Genomic DNA, 27,489 nt, shown 5'->3' on the forward strand with positions numbered 1-27,489 from the left:
TTTTGAATATTAGCAACAATGTTACAGAGGGGGTATACACCCTCTGTGATATTTGGAGTAATATCATCCTCTCCCCCTTTGGATATTCAGAAAATATAACGTGGGAGTGTACACAACTAGAAATATTGGAAGTAATATCATCCTCTCCCCCCATGAATATTAAGAACAATATCACAGTGGGGGTTTACTCTCCCTGCAATATTGGGAGTAATGTCCTTTTCTCCCCCTTGTGATATTAGGAACAATATCACAGGGGAAGGGTACACCCCCTGTGATATTGGGAGTAATATTATCTTGTTTTTTTTCTGGATATTAGGAACAATATCACAGTGGTGGTGCACACCCCCATTACTCCTAATGTACACTCTGCAATATTGGGAGTAATATCATTCTCTCCCCCACTGAATATTAGGAACAATATTACAGGGGGCGTGTACACTTTCTGCGATATTGGGAGTAACATCATTCTCTTTTTCCCAGGATATTAAGAACAATATCACAAAGGGGATGTACTCTCCCTGCAATATTGGAAGTGCTGTCATCTTCTCCCGCCCTGAATATTATGAACAATATCACAGAGGGGATGTACACCTCCTGCGATATTGGGAATTATATTATCCTTTCTCCTCTTGGATATTAGGAACAATACCATAGAAGGAGTGTACACCCCCTGAGACACTGGAAGTAATATCATCCTCTCCGCCTCTGGATATCAGAAACAATATCACAGAAGGGTGTACACCTTCTCCAATATTGGGAGAAATATCATCCACTCCATAACTGGACGTTAGGAACAATATCACAGGGAAGGTGTACACCTGCTACGATATTGGAAGTAATATCATCCTTCCCTACCCTGGATATTAGGAACAATATCACAAGGAGAACGTACACCCGTTGCGATATTCGGAGTAATATCATCCCCTCCATTCCTGGATATTAGATACAATATCACGTTGGGGGGGGTGTGGCGGTGTACTCCCTCTGCGATATTGGGAGTAATATCATTCCCTTCTCCCAGGGATTTTGGGAGTGTACACTCCCTGTGATATTGTTTGTAATACTTGGGGGGGAGTTGATATTACTCCCAACATCGTAAACACCCTGTGTGTATATTCTCTGTGATATCGTTTGTAATATCCAGGGTGGCAGAGGATGGTATTTCTCCCAACATCACAGGGTGCGTACACCATCCTATGATATTGTTCATAATATCCAGGGGAGGAGAGGGTGGTATTACTCCCAATATCACAGAGTGTACACCTTCCTGTGATATTGTTCGTGATGTTCAGAGGGGGAGAGGATGGTATTCCTTCCAATATTGCAGGGAGTGTACACTCCCCTATAATGTTGTTTATGATTTTTGCGGGGGAGAATAAAATTTTTCCCAATATCGCAGAAGGTGTTCATCCTCCTGTGATATTGTTTGTAATATCCACTGGGGGAGAAAATGATATTACTCCCAATGTCACAAAAATTGTACACCACCGTGATATTTTTTTATAACATCCAGGGGGAAAGGGGGGGAATATTATTCTTAATATTGCGGGGTGTGTACACCCCTTTGTAATATGGTTCATGATATCCAGGAATGAGAGTATGTTCCTAATCTTAATATCACAGGGGGTGTAGACCTCCTTGTGATATTGTTCGTAATATCAAGGCGGGGAGAGGACGATATTACCCCCAATATTGCAGGAGGTGAACACTCTTCTGTTTTATTGTTTGTAGTATTCAGGTGGAAAGAAAATGATATTAACCTCAATATTGCAGGGGGTGTACACCCTCCTCGGATATTGTTCATAATATCCAGGGAGGGAGAGGATAATATTGCTTTCTATATCTCAGCAGGTGTAGAACTTCCTGGATATTAGAAACAATACTAGTCCAGCCCTACAAGAAATTCTAAAAGGAGTTCTAAATCTTGAAACGAAAGGTCACTATGCACCAGTATAGACACTATCAAAAGCATAAAATTCACAGGACTTATAAAACAATAACACAGTGAAGAAAACAAAGTCACCAGGTAACAATCAACAAAATGACTGGAATAGTACCACATATCACACAATATGAACGTTGAATGTAAATGGTCTGAATGATCCACTTAAAAAGTACAGACTGGGCTAGGCATGGCGGCTCACTCCTGTAATCCCAGCACTTTGGGAGGCTGAGGTAGATGGATCACTTGAGTCCACAAGTCTGAAACCAGCCTGGCTAATGTGGCAAAACCAAGTCTTTACTAAAAATACAAAAACTGAGCCAGGTGTGGTGGCATGTGCCTGTAGTCCTAGTTACTCAGGAGTCTGAGGCATGAGAATTGCTTGAACCCAGGGGGCAGAGGTTGCAGTGAACTGAGATTGTGCCACTGCACTCCAGCCTGGTTTACAGAGTGAGATTCTGCAAAACAAACAAACAAAAAACAAACAAACAAACAAAAAACTGCAGAATAGATTTAAAAATCACAAACTAAATATCTGTTATCTTCAACAAACACACCTAACATTTAAGGATTCTTATAGACTCAAGGTAAAGGGGTGGAAAAATATATTTTACACAAATGGAAACCAAAAGTGAGCAGTAGTTATTCTTATATCAGATAAAACAGACTTTAAATCCTAAATATATATGCACCTAACTCAAGAATTCCCAGATTCATAAAGCAATGATTTCTAGACCTAAGAAAAGAAAAGAGATAGACAGCAACAAAATAACAGTGGAGGACTACAACATTCTACTGATGGCACTAGACAAATCATTGATGCAGAATGTCAACAAAGAAACACTCAACTTAAACTGCACTCTAGAACAAATGAACTTAACAGCTATTTACAGAATATTTTGCCTGGAAATGCAGAACACACATTCTTCTAATCAGCACACAGAACATTCTCCAAAATGGACCATATGACAGGCCACAAAACAAGTCTACATTAATAAGAAAAAATCAAAATCATGTCAAGTATCTTCTCAGATCACAGCGGAATAAAACCAGAAATCAATTCCAAAAGATAACCCTAAAATGGTACAATTAAACAAACTCCTTCTGAATGATTTTTGGGCTAACAATGAAATCAAGATGGAAATTAAAAAATTCTTCAAAATGAATAACAGTGACACAAGTTACCAAGACCTCTGGAATACAGAAAAAGCACTGTTAAGAGGAAAGTGTATATCACTAAATGCCTACATCAAAAAGTCCGAAAGACCACAAATTAACAATCTAACTTCACAAATCAAGGAACTGGGGAAACAAGAACAAACCAAATCCAAAGCTAGCAGAAGAAAATAAATAACAAAGATCAGAGCAGTTTTGAAACAAACGAACAAACAAAAAAACAACCCACAAAAGATCAATACAACAAAAAGTTGGTTCTTGGTAAAGATAAATAACATTGATAGACTACTAGCTAGCTTAACCAAGAAAAGAGAAGATTCAAATAAGCTCAATTAGAAATGAAAACAGAGACATTACATTGATATCACAGAAATACAAAATACCAGTTGAGAATACTATAAACATATTGACACACACAAACTAGAAAATCTAGAAGAAATAGATCAATTACTGGAAACATACAACCTTCCTAGCTTGAATCATGAAGAAACAGAAATCCTGAACACCCCAATAACAAGAAATGAGATTGAATTGTAATAAAAAAACTGGCAGAAAAAGAAAGCCCAGGGGCAGACAGATTCACAGCTGAATTCTACTAGACATTTGAAGAAGAATTGATACCAATTATAACGAAATGTTCCAAAAGTTTGAGAGGGAGGGAATCCTCCCTAACTGGATCTACAAACCCAGTATCAACCTGATACCAAAGCCAGGAAAGGACATAACAACAATAACAAAAAAAGGCAAACTACAAACAAATATCTCTGATGAATATAGATGCAAAAATCCTCAACAAAATACTAGCAAACTGAATCCAACAGCCCATCAGAAAAAGATTACTCAACGCGATCAAGTGGGTTTCATTCCAGGGTTGTAGGGATGGTTAACATATGTAAGTCAATAAATGTGATTAATCACATACAAAAATTAAGAAAAAAACCATATGATTATCTCAATAGATGCAGAAAAAGCATTTGATAAGATCCAGCATTGCTTTATGATAAAAACTCTCAACAAACTAGGCATAGAAGAAACATACCTCTCCAAATAATAAAAGCCATATGTGACACACCCACAGCCAACATCATACTGAATGAGGAAAAGTTGAAAGCATTCCCCTAAGAACTGAAACAAGACAAGGATGCCCACTTTCACCACTTCTATTTAACATACTACTGGGAGTCCTAGCCAGAGAAATCAGGCAAGAAAAAGAGATAAAGTGCATCCAAATTGGAAAAGAGGAAGTCAAACTATCTCTGTTTTTCAGTGATATGATCTTATACTTAGAAAACCCTAAAGATTCCCCTAGAAGACTCCTAGATCTGATAAATGAATTCAGTAAAATCTCAGGTTACAAAATCAATGTACACAAATCAGTAACACTGTTATATACCAATAATGACCAAATTGAGAATGAAATCCAGAATGCAATCCCTTTTACAATAGCTATAAAAATACCTAGGAATATACATAACTAAGGAAGTGAAAGATATCTACAAAAAGAACAACAAAATACTGCTGAAAGAAATCAGAGATGATACAAACAAGTAGAAATACTTCCCATGCTCCTAAATTGAAAGACTCAATATCAAGAAAATGATCACACTGCCCAAAGCAATAGACATATTCATTGCAATTTCTATCAAAATACTAACATCATTTTTTACAAAATTAGAAAAAAGAATTCTAAAATTCATGTGGAACCAGAAAAGAGTCTGAATAGCCAAAGCAATCCTAAGCAAAAAGAACAGATCTGAAAGCATCACATTACCAGACTTCAAATTATACTACAAGGCTACAGCAACCAAGACAATATGGCACTGGTATAAAAGTAGACACATAGACCAATGGAACAGAATAGAGAACCCAGAAATAAAGTCAAATACTTACAACTAACTGATCTTTGACAAAACTACAAAAAATAAATTGAGGAAAGGACATCCTATTCAATAAAGAATGCTGGGAAAACTGGCAAGCCACATGTAGAAGAAAAAAACTGGATCCCTATATCTCACCATGTACAAAAATCAACTCAAGATGGATTAAAGACCTAAATATAAGACCGGAAACCATAAAAATTCTAGAGGCAAACTAAGAAAAACTCTTCTGGACATTGGCCTAGACACATGAAAAAAGGCTGATTATCAGTGGGCATCAGAGAAATGCAAATCAAAGCCACAATGAGATACCATCTCACACCAGTTAGAATGGCGATCATTAAAAAATCAGGAAACAACAGGTGCTGGAGAGGATGTGGAGAAATAGGAACACTTTTACACTGTTGATGGGATGTAAACTAGTTCAACCATTGTGGAAAACAGTGTGGCAATTCCTTAAGGATCTAGAACTAGAAATACCATTTGACCCAGGCATCTCATTACTGGGGGTATACCCAAAAGATTACAGGTCGTGCTGCTATAAAGACACATGCACACGTATGTTTACTGCGGCACTATTCACAATAGCAAAGACTTGGAATCAACCCAAATGTCCATCAATGACAGACTGGATTAAGAAAATGTGACACATATACACCATGGAATACTATGCAGCCATAAAAAAGGATGAGTTCATGTCCTTTGTAGGGACATGGATGCAGCTGGAAACCATCATTCTCAGCAAACTATCACAAGAACAGAAAACCAAATACCGCATATTCTCACTGGTAGGTGGGAATTGAACAATGAGATCACTTGGACACAGGAAGGGGAGCATCACACACCGGGTCCTATTGTGGGGGGAGGGTAGGGGGTAGGCATAGAATTAGGAGATATACCTAATGTAAATGACTAGTTATTGGGTGTAGCACACCAACATGGCACATGTATACATATGTAACAAACCTGCACGTTGTGCACATGTACCCTAGAACTTAAAGTATAATTAAAGAAAAAAAACCAAAAAAAACTAGTAGAACTAAAAAAAATAAATAAAGAAATAGACAACCTGCAGAATGGGAGAAAATATTTGCAAATTATGCACCTGACAGAGAACTAATATCCAGAATCTACAAGGAACTCAAATCAGCAAGAAAAAAAACAAAGACAAACAATTCCATCGAAATGCTGACAAGTAACATAAATAGACTTTTTTTCAAAAAAAGATATACAAATGGTCAAGAAACATATGAAAAAATGCTTAACATTGTTACTCATCAGGAACATGCAAATTAAAACCACAATGAGATACTACCTTACCCTAGCCAGAATGGCCATTGTTAAAAAGTCAAAAAACAATATGTTTTTTGGATGTGGTGTTTGGATGTGTTGGATATGTTGACATGGATGTGGTGAAAAAGGAACACTTATACACTACTGGTGGAAATGTAAATTAGAAAAACCTCTATAGAAAACAGATGGAGATTTCTCAAAGAACTAGAAGTAGATCTACCATTAGATCTAGCAGTCTTACTACTGGTTATCTACCTAAAGGAAAAGAAGTCATCATATTGAAAAGACACCTGTATGCTTACCACGGCACAATTCACAACTGCAATGATATGGAAGTAACCTAAGTGCCCATCAACTGATGAGTAGATAAAGAAAATATGGTATATGCATACCATATACTATTATTCTGCCAGAAAAAAGAATAAAATAATGTCTTTCTCAGCAACTGGAGGAAACTGGAACTGGAGACCATTATTCTAAGTGAAGTAACTCAGAAATCCAAAACCAAATACCACATGTTCTCATGTATAAGTGGGAGCCAAGCTATGGATATGCATGGGGATACAGAGTGGTATAATGAACATTGGAGACTCAGAAGGGGAGATGTCGGGAGGGGAATGGGACATGAAAAACTACTTATTGGGTACAATGTACACTACTTGGGTGATGGGTGCACTAAAATCCTAGACTTCACCACTATAGAATTCATCTATGTAACAAAAAACCACATGTACCCCTAAAGTTATTGAAATAGAAAAAATTTTAAAAATGAGGCCAGGGTCATACCATGATTTTTTTTCTCTGAGAGAGAAATAGCCAAAATTATTTCATTTGGAACTCATTAATACATTTACTCAGTAAATATTTATTTTATATTATGATGTGATAGGCAATGATGTAATGGAGGAACTACCTTATTCTCCAGTATAGGTAAGTTCTCTGCAGAGTTTTTATTCTTCTGTGGGCAAACAGCACAAACAAACAAACAAAGAAACAAATGACTTCCAAATATAGGTGACATTAGGAAAACAAAACAGGGTAATGTGAAGGAGAATTACTGTGGTTATGGAGGTCATTTAGAGGTGACATTTGAGCTGAGTCTTGAATGACAGAAAAATGACAAAACCATTTGAGACCTGGGGTAAGAAAGAGTTTTCAAATGCAACAGTGGTCCTTAGGCAGAGCATGTTTGCTGCATTTATGACAGAAGCTGGTGCTCCTGGAATATAGTGAGAAGAAGAGTCATAGGAAATGACGTCAAAAAGGTAGTTAGGGACTTGAAAATACAAAGCCTTGTAAATCATGGTTAGATTCAGATTTTATTCTACATGTATTGGGAAGTATTTGACTATCTGATTTATATTTTAGAAGGATCACTCTTTGTGCTCTGGGGAATGGCTTATAGGGTTGGCATGGGGAGAGACTGGGGCACAAAGACAATTAGAACTTGCAGGGGACCCAGTGAGACCTGATGGAGGTATGAACTAGGTGGTAGAAGTGGAAATGAAGAAACATGGATGAATTAACTTATATTGTGGAGGTAAAAAATAGATCTTAATGATGCTTTGTATATGGCAGATGGGGAAAAAAAGAGTCGATGATGACTTTTAAGTTTTTTGGCTTATGTAGTTACATGGAAGATGAGATAGGGAATTCTGAGAGAGGAAGTATTTTTGATTATAGTAGGAAGGTAAAAGTGTTATTTCAGACATGTTAAGTTAGAGATGTCTACAAGGCATTCAATTGTAGTTGTTGACCAGGCAGTGCCATATTAAGCCTGGAGCTAACAGAGGACATAGCTGGCCTATGGGATAGTGTTCAAACCATGCATTGAATGAGATCACTTAGGGAAAGAGTGTGGATGGAGAAGAAGTTCTTAACCTGAGCTCTTGGACTGTCAGTTGAGGTTTAATAGCGAAGGAAAAGTCAGCAAAGGAGATTGAAGTCTGTTAGTGAATTGGAAGGGAAGGCAATAGAATGTGCTGTCCCAGAAGGCAAAACAAGAAAATGTTTCAAGGAGTGGTCAATTGTGTCACTATAATACTTCTGGGTTTGGGTGGGAGTTTATAGTGTGAAAAGAAGAATTAGTCAGAAGAGACAGATGGAAAATAACTTCAACTGGAAAGGATTAATGAAATAATCCATTAGTGTTCTTATTCCTGCATTTAAAATTTTCATGAAATTTTATATATTGACTTTTTTAATGGTTTCTGGTGTTGGTATTACACTTAAAAAGGCATTTGTTGCCTTGCTGTTATAAATAACCTTCAATTTATATTTCTTCTATAATTATGTTAGTAGCTTTGTTTTCATACATGAAAACTTTGTGGACAATCATAAATTTATTTTTAGAATATGGAGTGGAGCAGCGACCCAGTTTTATTTTTCCCCAAGATTTATTGAGCAATGTACCCTGTCTTCACTAATCTGAAACTGCATATTTCTCTAAGAATTTGGGTCTCTGTCTTGACTCTCTATCTGTCCTCTGATTGCTACTTGTGCACATATTCCATACTCATTTAATTATTTGACAAATTATTTGATAAATTATTTCAGTAGTATTGGACCCGGTTTATGTACTTTCCTGCTTTAATTTGGCCATTGTTTTCTCAGTATTACTGCTAATCCTCCAGGAAAACTGCCTAGTACACACGGCATTCTGTAATCTGGAGAGAGAAAGTTAAATTTCTATAGGAAAAAGTTGCCTCAAGTCATAGTTGTGTTGGCTGAAGGTCAGGGACAACTGAAGTGGCACTCCTGATCTCTCATGTTACTCGCAGGCAAAGGAGAATTTACCATGAAGCTCCTCACTTTCAGGGGCATTTTCCAAAATTTATTTAGTGGGAGGTCCTGTAATGCTGCAGTTCCCAACCTTTTTGGCACCAGGGACTAGTTTTGTGGAAGACAATTTTTCCACAGACCAAGGGAGTGAGGATGATTTCAGGATGAAACCATTAGCTCATCAGGAATTAGTTAGATTCTCATAAGAAGTAGGCAACCTAGATCCCTCGCATGCACAGTTCACAGCAGGGTTTGCACTTCTATGAGAATCTAATGCCACTGCTGCTCTGACAGGAGGCGGAGCTCAGGTAGTAATGTTCGCTTGCCTATGCTCACCTCCTGCTGTGTGGCCCGGCTCCTAACAGGCCTGGTCCGTGGTCTGGAGGTTGAAGACCCCTGCTGTAATGGGTTTTGTGATCAGAAAAGTATTAAACAAAATTTAACACCCTTGGAAAACAGTTATTTATAAACATTGCATTTTATTTGTTTAATAGGTTGAATATATACATTGTTTGGCCATTTTGAATTTATTAACAGTGTGGCAAAGTTAGCTAAATTTGCTATTAGTAAAACTGAAAACCGTTTGACAAGCTCTTAGAATTATGCTAATTGGTCTGAACTGTAGTAGAAGCTATTTTAATTAAAAACTGTAGCTATATAGTTTAATCTACAACCCTCATAATTTGATAGAATTGTGCTCATAGGTGTTGTGAAGTATGACTAATGCCCCAATATAAATAAACAAGTAATAAACTGTCATAAACAGTCTCAATATACTCTGAATTCTTTCTTCCAACAGATTTAATTTGTATAGACAATAGTAACACATTTGGATAAAAATTCCAAATTTGATTTCACTTATACTTGTTGATGTTTGTAATGAGAGAGTCTTTCTGCATACGATAAAATTCATGTGTTAATAGGTGTCTTAAGGAGCTTGTAAAAAGAGATGACTGCGGAAACATATAATTACCTTAAATTTTTTTTTTTTGAGATGGAGTCTTACTCTGTCGCCCAGGCTGGAGTGCAGTGGCTGGATCTCAGCTCACTGCAAGCTCTGCCTCCCAGGTTCACGCCATTCTCCTGCCTCAGCCTCCCGAGTAGCTGGGACTACAGGCGCCCGCCACCTCGCCCGGCTAGTTTTTTGTATTTTTTTGGTAGAGACGGGGTTTCACCGTGTTAGCCAGGCTGGTCTCGATCTCCTGACCTCGTGATCCGCCCATCTCGGCCTCCCAAAGTGCTGGGATTACAGGCGTGAGCCACTGCGCCCAGCCTTAAATTTTTATCTTTCCTTTGAAAACAAATTTCTCTTAAATTTAGGATTTTTAGACAACCTATGTTTGATCAAATGGAAATTTAATGTACGTAAATAGGCACCGATGTTTGCAAGTAAACGGCATAAAGAGTGGTAAAGTAAGTTATGTGAGGAATGTCTTTTAAGTAGTAAGAAGAAAACATGTTATGGCTTTGTGGGTAATATGTATAAAATAACACTGTGAATATTTGGGAAATACACAAATGAGGAAAAATTGAAGGTTCCAAAGAGTGACAAAATGTAAGAATAAACTGCGGGGGATATGTCACTTGGACAGAAACACACTGAGTGAGGTCCCTGTGTGTGTATATGGCACATGGAAATGAAGATAAGCAGAAAGCAACTGTTACTGGGTTTAGGAGTCAGAGTTTGGAGTTCGGTGCTGACAGAGTAGCTGAAATTCAAGGAGGGGATCCAGGAAAGGAAGGATCCACAGTGTGAGGAGTTACAAAATCTTATAAAGCCACACTTAGGCAGGAACTCAGACAACTCCGCAAAAATAACAACAACAAAAAAATAACCCGGCCAGATGTGGTGGCTCATGCCTGCAATCCCAGCACTTTGAGAGGCCCAGGCAGGTGGATTGGTTGAGCCCAGGAGTTCGAGACCAGTCTGGGCAACATGGTAAAACCCTGCCTCTACTAAACATACAAAAATTAGCCAGGTGTGGTGGTGTGTGCCTGTAGTCCCAGCTACTCAGGAGGCTGAGGCAGAAAGTACAACTGAGCCTGGGAGGTCCAGGCTACAGTGAGCCATGATGGTGCCATTGCATTTCAGCCTGGTGATATACAAGACCCTGTCTCCAAAAAAACAAAACAAAACAAAACAAAACAAAACAATATATATACACACACACACACATATAATTTATTTACATTATATATATTTTATATATAAATAAATTATTCATGTCCTCTACTCACTTTTTAAACCCCATAAAAAAGTGAGTAAAGGACATGAATACCTGTTTAAAAGAAGACATAGAAATGGCAACAAGCATATGAAAAAATGCACAGCATCACTATCATTAGAGAAATGCAAATTAAAACTAATGAAATGCCATCTTACACCTGTCAGAATGGCTATTATTAAAAAGTCAAAAAATAACAGACATTGGCAAGGATGCAGAGAAAAGGGAATGCTTATATAATGTTAGTCGTAATGTAAATTAGGATAACCTCTGTGGAAAATAGTATGGAGATAGCTCAAAGAAGTAAAAATATAACTACCATTTGATCCAGCAATCTCACTACTGAGTGTTCCTCAAAGAAAAAGAAATCATATCAAAAAGAAACCTACACTCATATGTTTATCACAGAAGTATTCACAATAGCAAAGATATGGAATCAACCTAATTGTGGGATAAAGAAAATGTAGTATATAGACACAATGGAATACTATTCAGCCATAAAAAGAATGAAATCATGTCTTTTGCAGCAACATAGATAGAGGTGGAAGCCATTATCTTAAGTGAAACAACTCAGAAACAGAAAATACTGTATGTTCTCACTTATAAGTGGGAACTAAATAATGTGTACACGTGGACACAGAGAGTGCATAATAGACACTGGAGAGTCAGAACGGTGAAAGAGTGAGAGGCGGGTAAGAGATGAAAAATTACTTAAGAGGTACAATGTACATTATTCAGGTGATGGCTATACTAAAAGCCAAGACTTTATATTCATGTATAAAAAATGCACTTGTAGCACCTAAATTTATACAAGCTAAAAACAAAAAATAAACCTATCCCTTGGTTGATTCTTGAGTTGTGCATGCATAAAACAAGACTCTAAGAAAGTAAGCAGAAAACAACAGCCAGATGGCTGAGAGAAAAGATTTTAGCAGTTGCCCTGAACTAGGGCAATAGAATTTTAAATGCAGGTGCTGCCAAGTGAAAGAGGTTTGGTAAAACCTTAGACTTTCTAATGAAAGCCCAGAAGGATCATGCCCTAGAAATAAGGACAATACTCTGGGACTAAAGGGTATACCCTACAACTAGGGCTATACTGTGGAACAAGGACATTTAACAATAAATTAATGCCGAGAGTGTTTGTTATCAGCAGGATCATACTTCAAAAATTATAAAGTATTTTTGTTAGGTGATTTGTTGACTGAAGGGAAATGATATCAGATGGAATTTATGACCCAAGGAAGTAATAAAGAACATTAAAAATAGTAAGTATGTGAAAACATTAAAAAAGATTATTTTTCTAAGTTTTTCAAAATACAGTTGACAAATGCAAAAATAATAACAATGTATTATACAGCTAATAACATATATAAATAAAATCAATAGCAATAACACAAAAAACTGAAGGGGCAATAGGATTAAACTGTTGTAAGATTCTTGCATTATGTATGAAGTAGTATGATGTTAATTCAAGAGAGAATCTGATAAACTGAGGATGCATATGATAATCTGTAGATAAACAATTAAAAAACCAAAGCAAAAAGGTTTAGCTAATGGCCAATGGGGGAAATAGAATGACTGAATATAAAAACTTCTCAAATAAATCAAAAGAAGGAAGAATAATGGGCATATTAACAAAGACTAGAGGAAAAACATAGAAAATGGATTATGATTGTAGATTCAAACCAAATAAAAACAATTACATTAAATGTAAATAGCATAAACACTCCAAATAAAAGGGACATATTCTCAAACTAGACAAAAAGACACAATTGTATGTCATTCACAAAAAATGTACTTTAAAGACAAACATGAGTTGAAAGTAAGAGGCAACCTATGCCATGCAAATAGCAACCGAAAGAAAGCTAAGTGTCTCTATTAATATTAAAGACTATTTCAAAATGAGGGGTGTTACGAGATAAAAGGGTTATTTAATAATAAACAGAGGGTCACTTGATCAAGAAGAGATAATATTCTCTAAATGTTTATGTGCTGATAGCAGAGTTATAAAATATATGAAACAAAATTAACAGAATTAAAGGAGAAATAGGCAAATCTGTAATCAGAGTTGGAGACTGTAATGCTCTTCTCTAGTAATTGATAGAACAAGTAGACAGAAAGTTCGTAAAAATACACAAGGCTGGAACAATCAACTAGACCTAATTGACATTTATAGAGCGCTATATCCACCAAGTGCACTATATACATTCTTTTCAAGAACACTTAGAACATTCATCAATGTAAAACAGTCTCAATAGATTTGAAAGGATTAGAATCCTACAGTTTTCTTACCACAATATAATTAATTTAGAAGTCAGTTAAAAGGTATACAGTAGAAAACCCCCAAATATTTGCAAATTAAGCAATATACTTCTCAGTAGCCCATTGATAAAAGAAGAAATTGCAAGGAAAGTTAGAAGATATTTTGAACTAAAAAATGATAAAACATAGTCTGGGTGCAGTGGCTCATGCCTGTAATCCCGGCACTTTGGGAAGCCAAGGTGGGTGGATCACCTAAGTTTGAGGGAGTTTGAGACCAGCCTGATCAACATGGAGAAACCTCGTTTCTACTAAAAATACAAAATTAGCCGGGCGTGGTGGTGCATGCCTGTAATCCCAACTACTTGGGAGGCTGAGGCAGGAGAGTCGCGTGGAGGTTGCCGGTGAGCTGAGATTGTGCCATTGCACTCCAGCCTGGGCAACAAGAGCGAAACTCCATCTCAAAACAAACAAACAAAAAACAAACAAACAACCCCATAAAATTTCACAGAAAAATTCTAGGCTCAGGTTGCTTCTAAGGTGAGTTGAATAGAACATTTAATGAAGAATTAATTCTAACCTAACACAAAACAGAAAATAGGAGGGCAGTCCGGCCCCATCTGATGCTGATGATCCACATTGAATCATCAGCATCAGCATCACTTTGGAATTTGTTAGAAATGCAGAGTCTTAGGACAAACTCCAGTCCTAGTGATTCAGGATTTGCATTTTAGCACAGTTCCTGAATGTGTACCTTTTTGTTCAGCAATGTGGTCCTGAAGTGATGAAGTAAACAGAATGATGAAGGGAGGTGAAAAATATTTTTTTCAAGTTCTAGGGGTTTTTTTTTTTTTAACTAGTTAATTGTTTTATTTTGTTGAGACTCTAAACTTACCTTAGATTCAGTATTTTATTTGTGAATGAGATTGAGCTAGAACAGTGGTTCTCATATGGGAGCAATTTTGTCCTTCAAGGGATATTTTGGAATATCTGGAGATATTTTTTATTGTCGTACAGAGAGTTGAAACTGGCATTTAGTGGAGAGAGTTCAGAGATGCTCTAAACATCCTAAAATGGACAAGAGAGCTTCCAACCAAGAATTATTTTGTACAAATGTTAATAGTGCCAATATTGAAAAACCATGAATTACAGAATCCTAAGGGTTCTAATAGCTCTGAAATTCTGGGATCCAATTTAACTGAAAAGACATTCACTGAATACTGTGTGCCAAGTTATTATGGTCTTACATTTGTGTGTCAGCGGGGAGACACTGCCCTACAGTATGGGCATACACTATCTGGCCCCTAACCATGTATATGACCATTGATCTATGCCAACCAGACAATACATGTTCAGAATTTTGAAAAGAATAGGAGACCTAGGGTCAGCCACTCTCATACTACAAGGAAATCAGTAATGCACTCTCTGACATTAGTAAGAGTAGGCCAAGAACTGTTTATAACTAGCCTTATCACTCAGATGTACTTTCTATTCCATATTATTAATAACAAATTATACGAATTATCCTGTATTTATAAACATGTTGTGCATCACATACAGACTGAAAGAAAAAATGACAAAGGGAAAAGAAAAAGTAGATAAATTGGGAGCAAAATGAACATTGCTTATGCATATTGAAATCCATGTCAGTACTAGAAAATAGAGCTATTCCATGCCATTGTTTTTGACAATAAGGCAATATTTTATGAAAAAAATCACAGGAGTAGAAATTTTTCCAGGTCATAATTGTGAGTAGTGTTATAGTAAATAGGTGGAACAGAAGCAGACCACCTAAAGACTAGTATTTTCAACTCTGCATGCTGTATATCCGAAGGACAGATATTGACCTAAAGTGTTAAGAAAAGTTCAAGGAAAATGCAACTAAGGAATATGATAAAGGATCTGGGAATTATATGTTATGATGAATGAGTAAAAGAATAAAAAATTTAAATGAAAACTTTAAATAAATACATTTAATGTATATAAATCTATATACATTTTGTAATATGTACATGTCTTTGTATTTTAGGAATGTGATTCTGCATAATCCCACTCGAGATATATTGGTTATGCCACGTAGACGAGGAATTTGCTACATTGCTTGCAGATCTACTAAGTCAAAGCATAGGGAAGAGACTTCAACTTGTGAAAAATAGTCAAACCAAGTTTCCCTGGACGGAGAGTAAATTTGCCATTGTCAGTTTCCTACATATATTATGCTACTAACAGGCATTGGTTTTATGCTTACTTATATTTATTCTTACAGGAATGAATCAGAAAGACTGAAGAAATTAAAATAGATGATATAGGGCTTGGATAGAGAATTTAAAGTACTGAAGGGCTTTATCACAGGGGAATATCTAAACGATGATTTTAGCAATAGACAATAAAATCGAGGGAAAAGTTTTTGGGTCTGAAATCTGAGTTAGCAGCGCCCAAGGTAAGGGCAGGGAAATTCTACTACAGATCATTATTCGGTGATCACATCTGAGGACAAGCCACTCATTCTGACAATAGGAATAAGAGTACACTTGGAAAAGATGTACACTTGTTTACACTATCTCAATCTGTAGCCTGATGTTTCCTGAGATGTTTCCTCTTTTATGTCAATACGTTGCAATAAGTAAGCCACATATCCATAATTTCAGATGATCTGTTCTTCCAGAGGAAAAGATTTCAGAGTGCGTGTCAGATTTTTCATCACAGTCTATAAGCTAAACTCTTCCCTTTCATTAGACAGATATTATCAACTCATGGAAGCCTTTCTCCTTCTTTTTATCTTTTATTTTATAATTTAGTCATTTTGAAGAAAACAACACTCATATTTTGACCTCTGGCACTGTCAATTTCCTGGGAATGGCAAGGTCAGGCTTGGAGGAGCAGAGCCTGAAATAGCCTGCATCTGATATATTTAGTGAACCTGTCTTACTCCAATGTTTGTGCTTAAGTGTTACCTTCACAAAGAGTTTTGCCTCTGTGAGTGCTGAAACAGGATGGTTGACTTGGCTGATTGATTTTCTGGCCAATTCAAAAAGTAGTAGAGGGATAAGGAGGAAAGGTTTTACTCCTCAGTAGCTTTGCAGACTGAATCATGGCATTTTCTTAATTTCAAATAGACTGTCTTTAATAAACATGAAAAACCTCTAACTTCTTCCAATATATTTAAAAAGACTCAGTAGTGTGCTGAGAAGATAAAATGGAATTCTGAAACCTACGTTTGCACTTTTTCTGTCTGCTAATCCACATAATTTCTGACTGGAGGTACACTTGGAATTTACTTTATTTGGCCTTCTGCTGTTTTATGTGCCACAATCTCCCACAGATACAGGATAATTGGTTTAGCGTTTGGGGATCTGACCACAAGATGGCAGAGCTTCTCTGCTCATGTAGAATGTATGAAAGGATCCTTTTGGTTGACTTCTGTGAGTAGGCTGAGGACAGAAGCAGATGCCTCTGTGGACCGTTTAAGAAACCACAGTGCTTTGGAGGAAAGGAAGAGACACTTGATAATATAGCTCTCTTAGCTGGAGATTGCAGGTCCCGGTGGGGAGGACAATGAAGACACTTACTGGATCTTTGTTCCTGTTTTTGTGGCTGCAGCTGGACTGTGAGTTGAGAGCTTTTGAGGAACAGAGTGTTTAATAAATATTCATTAGAAGTCTGAGGAGGAGACTCATCTGATCTTTTCCAGAATGCCTGAAGTTACTACAGTGAAAAAAATAAAAAAGCAAACTCTAGAGAATGATGACCTGATGATCTTGTCTGATTTTTCCTTTTGCACAGGTATGAGTAGAGGAGAGGATGTGGAGCAGAGTCTTTTCCTGAGTGTCCGAGAGGGAGACATCTCCGTTATAAACTGCACTTACACAGACAGTTCCTCCACCTACTTATATTGGTATAAGCAAGAACCTGGAGCAGGTCTCCAGTTGCTGACATATATTCTTTCAAATACGGACCTGAAACAAGACCAAAGACTCACTGTTCTATTGAATAAGAAGGATAAACATCTGTCTTTGCGCATCGCAGACACCCAGACTGAGGACTCAGCTATCTACTTCTGTGCAGAGAGTACACATTGCCTCTCAGGCACCTGTATCCTGTACCTAAACCTGCGCCTGGGGCTAAAGCCACACTCTATTTCCTTTATCTTTAACTCAGGGATTTTGCTGTTTTGTATTTTTAATGTTACAAAACATCCTAAAACGTCAGTTTCAAAATGACTTAATAACTTTCAGAACATTTTGATTAAACTCTTTTTGGGAGTTAATGATTTCTTAGTTGAAATCCTGGTCTTAGGGTTGACTTTATGGCTGCCATAAAGTCATCTGAATGATTTCTCCCTTACCAAGGACATCTTGGTGTCAGAGAATCCTCTCCTTGATGGAGTCTCTTATCTTTTAATATTAGTATTTGTTAACTTTGTCTAATTATAAATATATTAACTGCATGGTATAGGAAAAAATAGGAAATTATAAAATAGAAGTCAAAATGTCTTATAAGCCTATCACACAGATAATTCATAGCTGACATTTAGTATTCCTTCTTCATTAAAACAAAATTAGGATCGCTCTTCTTGTGGCAGCAGCTGGGGTGAGCGGAGCAGTGGCTCTCTCCTCTCTCTGCCATGGTGTGTGCTCGCCCACTGATATCCGTGTATTCTGAAAAGGGGGAGTCATCTGGCAAAAATGTCACTTTGTCTGCCTTATTCAAGGCTCCTATTCGACCAGGTATTGTGAACTTTGTTCACACCTACTAGCGCAAAAACGACAGACAGCCCCATGCTGTCAGTGAATTAGCAGGTCATCAAACCAGTGTTGAGTCTTGGGGTACTGGCGGAGCTGTGGCTCGAATTCCCAGAGTTCGAGGGGTGGGACTCACCATTCTGGCCAGGGAGCTTTTGGAAACATGTGTCATGGAGGTCGAATGTTTGCACCAACTAACACCTGGCGCCATTGGCATAGGAGAGTGAATACAACTCAAAAAACGGTATGCTATCTCTTCTGCCCTGGCCGCCTCAGCCTTACCAACACTGGTCATGTCTACGGGTCATCATATTGAGGAAGCTCCTGAACTTCCTTTGGTAGTCGAAGATAAAGTTGAAGGCTACAAGAAGACCAAGGAGGCTATTTTGCTTCTTAAGAAACTTAAAGCCTGGAGTGATATCGAAAAGGTCTATGTCTCTCAGCGAATGAGAGCCGGCAAGGGCAAAACGAGAAACCATCACCATATGCAGCGCAGGGGCCCCTGCATCATCTATAATGAGGATAATGGTATCATTAAGGCCTTCAGAAACATCCCTGGAATTGCGATGCGTAATATAAGCAAACCGAACATTTTGAAACTTGCTCCTGGTGGGCATGTGGGACGTTTCTGCATTTGGACTGAAAGTGCTTTCTGGAAGTTAGATGAATTGTATGGCACTTGGCATAAAGTTGCTTCCCTTAAGAGTAACTACAATCTTCCCATGCACAAGATGATCAACACAGACCTTAGCAGAATCTTAAAAAGCCCAGAGATCCAGAGAGCCCTTTGAGCACCATGCAAGAAGATTCATCGCAGAGTCCTAAAGAACCCACTGAAAAGTCTGAGAATCACGCTGAAGCTAAACCCATAGGCAAAGACCATGTGCCGCAACACCATTCTTCGCCAGACCAGGAATCACAAGCTCCTGGGGAATAAGGCAGCATCCAGAAGCAGCTGCACTAGAAGCCAAATCAAATGAGAAGGGGTTCATAGGCTAGAAGCCTGTGGTAGGTAAGAAAGGAAAGAAGGCTGTTGTTGGTGTTAAGAAGCAGAAGAAGCCTCTGGTGGGAAAAAAAGGCAGCAGCTACCAAGAAACCAGCAGCTGAAATGAAGCCGGCAGAAGAGAAACCTACTACAGAGGAAACCTGCTGCATAAACTCTGAAATTTGATTATTCCACAAAGGTCAAATCATTCTGAACAGCTTCTTTTGAATAAAGACCTGATCAAAGAGGCAGCGAGGAAAAAATAATTAGGATCAGACTTGCATTTCAATTTAATATTATATTCTAACCTGAATGTTTCACATTTCCCCAATCTTATAAAAATGAATTTTTAATGATTTATGAGTGATTTTATAAGTCAGCATTTTATTTCTCCTATAATCGTCCCATATATTTGTGGTGAAAGACAATGTTTTTCTGAACTCATGTGTTATCCTTTACACAGTTTCTTACACGTAGGAAGTTTTAAATTTTCTAGAAATTTATTTTTTCTTCTGTTCTAGAAATAATTTATTTCTTCAATCCCTTGTGCTCTTTTCCTCTTGTTCTTTCTTCCTCCTTGAGGTGCTGAATATTTTCATTCGTCCCATATTTTTTCTATTTTTCACAGCATTTTAAAGGGAAAGTCATACGTTTCTAACATTGTATGTTAAGGTTTCTTTCAGCACTGATGATATTGGGATTTATTAAATCTTCCAAGAGCAGATAAGGAGGTCATGGTTGATTTGGAATTTTTTGCCAAGCCAGAAGCCAGGATGTCTTTTACTAGTAAGAAAGGTACATCGCACATATTGAGACTCCAGTTGGAGAACTTGCTGGAGAGTTCCATAGTTATCCTCTTCTGTGCCTCAATTGCTTTTATATTACCATCTCTTTGTATGACTGTACCATTCTAACATGGAGAGTAGTTTGGTGACCTAAGATCCATGGTTTGGTTCCTTAAAAATGACAATGATGCTATTTGGTATTCTTCTAATGGCATGCAAACAAGCCATAGTTTGTTTCTAAGGTTAAAAATTTTGTTTAAAAACAGATGTTTACTTTCTGAAATGCCTTATAGAGACAGTTGGTATTTAGTTTTTCACTTTGTACTCGTTATCATCATTATCATCCTCCTCCTCATCATCATCAAAGTGGAAGCCCATTCTTCCTCGTGTAATTCATGATCAGATTACCCTTTATTATTTTACTCTTTGATCTCTTTCTACTCCCCAGGAGCTTTATAAGTGTTAGTCCAGTTGCTCATTTGCCCCTAGAGCTTCTCAGGTGAGCTTTTATCATGTAGGCAGTAACATACGGGTTGATTAGACTATCCTGCAAGTCTATCTTCTTTATAATATCTTTAAAAAGTTGCTCAGTTTTTAGGGCTATGACTTGTGCCACTCCTTGTATCCAGCACTTGTGTGTATTTCACTGTTTTTAATGTTTTACCAATAGACATTTAAGGAAAGGGGCTAGGTAAAATGCATTGAGTACACAGATCCATCAATATGTTTGAAATAATGCATGTGAAGCACCTAGCATGATCCTGGCATGTACTCATCATTATTTAATACCGAATGGGTACTGACATATTAGCAGAGTTCATCCTCAATATGGATATGGCTAGCTAAAAACAAACAGAATGTAACTTTCTCTTATTTCTGGCTTTGTGTTTCACTTTTTCTGGTATCGTGATGCACACTAAATTGAACATGTCCAAAACTAGAATATGTCTTTTTGTTTTATTTGTTTACTGATTTATTTTGAGATGGAGATTTGCTCTGTTTCCCAGGCTGCAGTGTGGTGGTGTCATCTTGGCTCACTGCAACCTCTGCCTCCTCGGTTCAAGCGATTCCCCTGCCTCAGTCTCCTGAGTAGCTGGGATTACAGGTGCCTGCCACCATGCCTTGCTAATTTTGTATTTTTGGTGGAGACAGGGTTTCACCATGTTGGCCAGGCTGGTCTTGAACTCCTGAACTCAAGTGATTCACCTGCTTCAGCTTCCCAAAGTGTTCGGATTACAGGTGTGAGCCACTTCACCTGGCCAATATCTGTCTTTTTAAAAATAAGTTTTTTGATATAGACTTGGCAAGGTGGCCGAATAGGAACAGCTCTGGTCTGGAGCTCTTAGCAAGATTGACACAGAAGGTGGGTGATTTCTGCATTTCCAACTGGGGTACCCAGTTCATCTCACTGGGACTGATCAGATAATGTGTACAGCTCACAGAGGGTGAGTCAAAGCAGTGCAGGGCGTTGCCTCACCTGGGAAGTGGAAGGGGTCGGGGAATTCCCTTCCCTAGCCAAGACAGACGTGAGGGACTGTGCCGTGAGGAACGGTGCACTCAAGCCCAGATACTGTGCTTTTCCCACGGTCTTCACAACCCACAGACCAGGAGCTTCCCTCCAGTGCCTATGCCACCAGAGCCTGGGTTTCAAGCACAAAACTGGGTGGCTGGGCAGATACTGAGCTAGCTGCAGATTTTTTTTTTCATACCCCAGTGGTGCCTGAAATGCCAGCAAGGCAGAACCATTCACTCCCCTGGAAAGGGGGCTGAAACCAGGGAGCCAAGAGGTCTGGCTTAGCAGGTCCCACCCCCACAGAGCCCAACAAGCTAAGATTCACTGGCTTGAAATTCTTGCTGCAAGCACAGCAGTCTGAGATCAACCTGGGACACTTGAGCTTGGTGGGGAGAGGGGCGTCAGCCATTGCTGAGGCTTGAGTAGGCTGTTTTAGCCTCACAGTGTAAACAAAGCCGCTGGGAAGTTTAAACTGGGCAGAGCCCTCCACAGCCCAGCAAGGCTGCTGTGGCCAGACTGCCTCTCTAGATTCCTCCTCTCTGGGCAGGGCATCTCTGAAAAAAAAGCAGCAGCCCCAGTCAGGGTCTTACAGATAAAACCCCCATCTCCCTGGGACAGAGCACGTGGGGAAGGGGTGGATGTGTGGGCAGCGTCAGCAGACTTAAATGTCCCTGCCTGATAGCTCTGAAGAGAGCAGTTGATCTCCCAGCACAGAGTTCGAACTCTGCTAAGGGTCAGACTGTCTCCTCAAGTGGGTCCCTGAACCCCGTGTCTCCTGACTGGGAGACACCTCCCAGTAGGGGCCAACAGACACCTCATACAGCTCTGGCTGGCATATGATGGGTGCTCCTCTGGGACGAAGCTTCCAGAGGAAGGAACAGGCAGCAATCTTTGCTGTTCTGCAGCCTCTGCTGGTGATACCCAGACAAACAGGGTCTGGCATGGACCTCCAGCAAACTCCAGCAGACCTGGAGCAGAGAAGCCTGACTGTCAGAAGGAAAACTAATGAACAGAAGGGAATAGCATCAACATCAACAAAAATGACGTCCACTCAGAGACCCCCATGTGAAGGTCACCAATATCAAAGACCAAAGGTAAATAAATCCATGAAGATGGAGAGAAACCAGCACAAACTGTCAGAAATTCAAAAAACCAGAACACCTCTTCTCCTCGAAAGGATCACAACTCCTTGCCAGTAAGGCAACAAAACTCAACAGAGAATGAGTTTTACGAATTGACAGAAGTAGGCTTCAGAAGGTGGGTAATAACAAACTCCTCTGAGCTAAAGGGATACGTTATAACTCAATGCAAGGAAGCTAAGAACCTTGAAAACAGGTTAGGTGAATTGCTAAATAGAATAACCAGTTTAGAGAAGAACAAAATGACCCGACGGAGCTGAAAAACACAGAACGAGAACTTTGTGAAGCATACACAAGTATCAACAGCCAAATCAATCAAGCAGAAGAAAGGATATCAGAGATTGAAGATCAACCTAATGAAATAAAGTGAGAAGACAAAATTAGAGAAAAAAGAATGAAAAGGAACAAACAAAGCCTCCAAGAAATATGGGACTATGTGAAAAGACCAAATCTACGTTTGATTGGAGTACCTGAAAGTGACAGGAAGAATGGAACCAAGTTGGAAAACTCTTCAGGATATTATCTAGGAGAACCTCCACAACCCAGCAAGACAGGCCAACATTCAAATTAAGGAAATACTGAGAACACCACTAAGATCCTCCTCGAGAAGAGCAACCCCAAGACACATAATCATGAGATTCACCAAGGTTGACATGACGGAAAAAATATTAAGGGCAGCCAGAGAGAAAGGTCGGGTTACCCACAAAGGGAAGCCCATCAGACTAACTGCAGACCTTTCTGCAGAAACCCTACAAGCCAGAAAAGAGTGGGGTCCAATATTCAACATTCTTAAAGAAAAGAATTTTCAACCCAGAATCTCATATCCAGCCAAACTAATCTTTATAAATGAAGGAGAAATAAAATCCTTTACAGAAAAGCAAATTCTGAGAGATTTTGTTACCATCAGGCCTGCCTTACAAGAGTTCCTGAAGGAAGCAATAAACATGGAAAGGAACAACTGATACTAGCCACTGCAAAAACATGCCAAATGGTAAAGACCATCGACACTATGAAGAAACTCCATCAATTAATGGGCAAAATAACCAGCTAACATCATAATGACAGGATCAAATTCAAACATATCAATATTTGCCTTAAATGTAAATGGGCTAAATTCCTCAATTAACAGACACAGACTGGCAAATTGGATAAAGAGTCAAGACCCACTGGTGCACTGTATTCAGAAGACCCATCTCACGTGCAAAGATGCACATAGACTCAAAATAAAGGGATGGAATATTTACCAAGCAAATGGAAAGCAAAAAAAAAAAAAAAAAAAAAAAAAAAAAAAAAAAAAAAAAAAAAAGGGTTACAATCCTAGTCTCTGATATAACAGACTTTAAGCCAATAAAGATCAAAAGAGGTAAAGAAGGCCACTACATGATCTACATGATGGTAAAGGGATCAATGCAACAAGAAGAGCTAACTATCTTAAATATATATGCACCCAATACAGGAGCACCCAGATTCATAAAACAAGTTCTTAGAGACCTAAAAGGAGGCAATTTTCCTCAGGGATATTGGCCTGAAATTCTCTTTTTTGTTGTGTCTCTACCAGGATTTTGTATCAGGAAGATGCTAGACTCATAAAATAGGTAGGGAGGAGTCCCTCTTTTTCTATTGATTGAGATAGTTTCGGAAGAAATGGTACCATCCCTTTTTGTACCTCTGGTGGAATTTGGCTGTGAATACATCTGGTCCTGGACTTTTTTTGGTTGGTATTTCTCCTAATGCTATCCCTCCCCTAGAGCCCCAGCCCCCAAAAGGCCCCAGTGTGTGATGTTCCCTGCCCTGTGTCCATGTGTTCTTGTTGTTCAGCTCCCACCTATGAGTGAGAACATGCAGTGTTTACTTTTCTTTCCTTTTTTTGGTTGGTAGGCTATTAATTATTGCCTCAATTTCAGAACCTCTTATTGGTCTATTCGGAGATTCAATACCTAATGTAAATGACAAGTTGATGGGTACAGCAAACCAACATGGCACAAATATACCTATGTAACAAACCTGCATGTTGTGCACATGTACCCTAGAACTTAAAGTGTAATAAAAAAAAGACCAGAAATTTAAAAAAAGAGAGAGAAATACTTCTATTTGTATGCAGTGCTTGGAAAAAAAAAACTTTTAGGAAATTATAGCAATAGCAAATTGAAAAGAGATAATTTGGAAAAAATGCAGTGAAACATACCTCTCTGGTGGGAGAGTTAACTTGTAAGCCATTTTAGAAAGTAATTTAAAAACATGACAATAATCTAAAAAATATTCATTTTCTTCATTGTAATAATTTTCTGTAGAGAATCTGTTTTTAGGAAAACTCTAAATGCATATAATAATTATTTACAAAAGTATTTGGAAAGTTATGTATACTACCCCAAAATAGAAAACCAAAATGTCTCATCTTTAAGGGAAAGGCTTAATGGCCCTCATGGAATATTATGCAGCAAATAAGTGGTGTTTATGAATATAATCTATAATGATCATTGAATAGTAATAATTAGAAAGAATCAAGATATCATTGCCACTTAGCAAAAATCTGAACAGTGCAAATGTTGGGGAAAAAACCCACTGAGATATTGAAAATGCATATCTTTGCTTGGTAAGCTAAGTAGTGATTTTCTCTTTTCATTCTATTTTTATAAATTTTCCAAAATATGCCTTAGTTGATTAAAAGTCTTTCCAACCCACCATTTTCTGTAAATTTTTAAAAATTCCTCTTAGCTTTGAAGTTCCAGGACCCAGGTTCAGTCACTTATACTTCACTGTGAGAAAGCAGCAATAACCTCTTGACTGGTTTTGCAGCCACTATTGGATTCCTTTTCTTATATTAATAGTTCACATTTATCCAGTTCTTGCTGTGTCTGATGCATTATATAAAGCATTTTATATACATTAGCCAATGCATTCTAGTGATATCCCCACTTTACAGATAAGGAAATTCATACTTAGAGACATTAAGTAGCTTGCTCAAGCTCACTCAGAGATTAAATGGAAGAGTTTCAAAGCCAGATTTCTTTGAGGCTGGAACACAAACTCTTAACTATCTTTCACAATGTCTATCAACATACTTCTCCAAATTATTCTTGTGGATAAGCAGCCTAATTAACAGAATGTTAATAGACTAGAATGTCCAGTATATGGACTTCCATTTTCATAATATTATCTCCTCAAAAGCCTCAAAAGTTCCTTGTTTGCTAATAAATAACCTACAAATGAATCCTGGCACTCTAAATCTTTTGTTTTCTAGTCCTGACTTCTCCTTCCAACTTGATTTCCTGCTACACTCTAGCTCACTCTCTCTTTCTTCTATCCGTTCATCCATCTGTTCAGCTGTCATTGATCTCTCCAAGGAATCGCATAAATGTATTTGAGGAAGTGACTACAATACATCCATCTGGCATTAAAAAGCAGAAAAGAAAGAATTTCTGATATAGATAGTCAGAGGGCTGTTGTATTTTAAAAATAATTTTAAACACTCCTTCAGAGGGCATTCTAGGGGGGGAAAAAACCCTTCAGTTGTTTGAGTTCTCTCTGAATTTAAACTGAATGTCTACTTATTATAGTCCAACAAGATAAAGAAAAAAGGCCTTTTGAAGTCAAAGCAATACTTTCTTTTACCTGTGGGGAGGCCCACTCCCTAGATCTGGGAAAGTTTCCTAGATTTCAGCCATACATTTCCTGTGTTTTACATTATCTAGAGCACATGACATCTGCAACTGTGGCAGGAATGACAGAGTAGTTCACTTGGGCAATGAAATGGAGAACTCGGAAAACTTGATCATTTGACCTGTATCCAGAATTAATATTGCCAATTCCATGTTATGCAGTGAGACTCAATCAGCATTCTTCTGGACTTGTTACTTACAAGTGTGGTCTGAGAACCAGCTGTATCAGCATTACCAGTAAATTTGTTAAAAGTATGGAATATCCAGCCCCACCTCAGACCTAATGAAACAGAATCCACATCTTAACAAAATCGCCAGGTAATTTGCATACGTATTAAGTTTTAGAAGCCCTGACCTGGAGCACGTTCCATGAACGTTCCATTATTATAACCTTCTGAACACAAGAGGGCAGTATTTCCTATCCCCTCAAAGCCTTTCTCAGATTTGAAATGAAGTTCTTTTTTTTGGTTGGTAGCTGGATTAGGCCAGTATGTGTAAGGGGCTGAACAGGCTTGTCATTGATTGGCTGGATAGGAAGGCCAGAACTTCCTTTTAGGGATAGAAGAACCCCAGTAAAACCTACCAAACTGAACAGAATGGCTTTTTGGTTGAGAAGGCTGGGTCTACATTTCAGGCCACATTTGGGGAGACGAATGGAGCCATTCCTGGGAGGTGTTTTGCTGATTTTGTGGCTTCAAGTGGATGGTGAGTTGGAAATTTCCTGATGATGGGGACAGAGAGATCCAGGGCTGCAGTGCACAGAATGAAGGGGAAGGGCTAGGATCCATTCTTTCTCATCTTTGGGTATATCTGGGATTGTGGGAAGAAAATAGACTCAAGAGTGTCAGTATAGTGACTAACCCTCCTACTTTTGGTGTTGTGTTTCTGCCTAGGGGTGAAGAGCCAAAAGATAGAACAGAATTCCGAGGCCCTGAACATTCAGGAGGGCAAAACGGCCACCCTGACCTGCAACTACACAAACTATTCTCCATCATACTTACAGTGGTACCGACAAGATCCAGGAAGAGGCCCTGTTTTCTTGCTACTCATACGTGAAAATGAGAAAGAAAAATGGAAAGAAAGACTGAAGGTCACCTTTGATACCACTCTTAA

The 27,489-nt window shown here is 38.3% G+C and overlaps 1 pseudogene and 3 gene segments (V, D, J or C); all 4 read left to right on the forward strand.

Moving 5' to 3' along the window:
• Nucleotides 1-27,489, forward strand: part of LOC112629379 — an 881,832-nt gene that overhangs the window by 112,970 nt on the left and 741,373 nt on the right.
• Nucleotides 1-27,489, forward strand: part of LOC112629380 — a 766,638-nt gene that overhangs the window by 24,568 nt on the left and 714,581 nt on the right.
• LOC112629366 overlaps nucleotides 16,978-27,489 on the forward strand; it is a 772,346-nt gene continuing 761,834 nt past the window's right edge.
• LOC112629365 lies at nucleotides 18,178-19,086 on the forward strand (annotated as a pseudogene).

This window comes from Theropithecus gelada, chromosome 7b (genome assembly GCF_003255815.1).
Source record: "Theropithecus gelada isolate Dixy chromosome 7b, Tgel_1.0, whole genome shotgun sequence".
Lineage (NCBI taxonomy): Eukaryota > Metazoa > Chordata > Mammalia > Primates > Cercopithecidae > Theropithecus > Theropithecus gelada.